This window comes from Dipodomys merriami, unplaced genomic scaffold (genome assembly GCF_024711535.1).
Source record: "Dipodomys merriami isolate MVZ:Mamm:240054 unplaced genomic scaffold, mDipMer1.0.p SCAF_156, whole genome shotgun sequence".
In the NCBI taxonomy this organism is placed as follows: domain Eukaryota; kingdom Metazoa; phylum Chordata; class Mammalia; order Rodentia; family Heteromyidae; genus Dipodomys; species Dipodomys merriami.
This window is the reverse complement of record NW_027202893.1, coordinates 299,899-300,856: the sequence shown is the minus strand read 5'-3', so window position 1 is coordinate 300,856 and position 958 is coordinate 299,899.

The following is a 958-nucleotide window of genomic DNA, read 5'->3' as shown; positions in this document are numbered from 1 at the left end:
GCAGGGGGAGTGGGGTGGGGGGGGGGAGATGGGAAGGGATGGGAAGGGGAAACAAAGGAGGAGGCAACAATGCTTGATAAGAAACGTACTCATTACCTTGCCCATGTAATTGTAACCCCTCTGTATGGTATTTTCACAATAAAAAAAAAAGAAATCAAGAGAGATGATTACATTGAAATTAAGATCAATAAAGATAATCAAGAAATGGAAAAATAAAACTGTGGAAAAAGGAATTTATAATAGGTGCATCTGAAATGGACTCATAAAAAAGCATGTCTATAATTCAACAAGAAAAAGACAATCAAGTAAAACTGGGAGGAAACTGAAGAATCTCCCAGAGAGATATCCAATGCCCAGCAATAAAATGAAAGGATGTCCTATCTCCTTTAGTCATCAGAGAAATGCAAACCAGAGCCACATTGTGATACCACAGCACACCTTCCAGAACGACTAAAATTAAGGTGAGGGACAGAGTCAGCTAGCAGCAAAGACACAGAACAATTGAAACTCTGCTTTGTCATTGGTCAATATGTAAATTGATACCTTTTATTTAAAGCAGTATCCCCTAAAATTGAATCTACATGTGCCCCATGATTCTACAGCTTCACTCACAAGTTTATCCACACCAGAAATCCATTAACATACTCTCCAGGATGCTGCAGAATATTTTTGCTGCATTATGTGCAGTAATCAACACTAGAAACAACCCACATGTCCATTAGCCATAAAATGGACGCACTGTTATAAATGAAAAAAGAATACAGAAATCAGAACCAATTACAACTGCACCCAACAACATGCATGAATTTCACATAAACCTGAAGTTCAAGAGGCAAATCATATGGAGGAGTTCCATTTCTGGACATTTTCAAAAGGTGAAGCTCATCATGGTGATAGCAATGATCATGGTTACCTTTGGGGAGTGTGGAGGGGACTTGAACACTGGCCCTGTCGTATT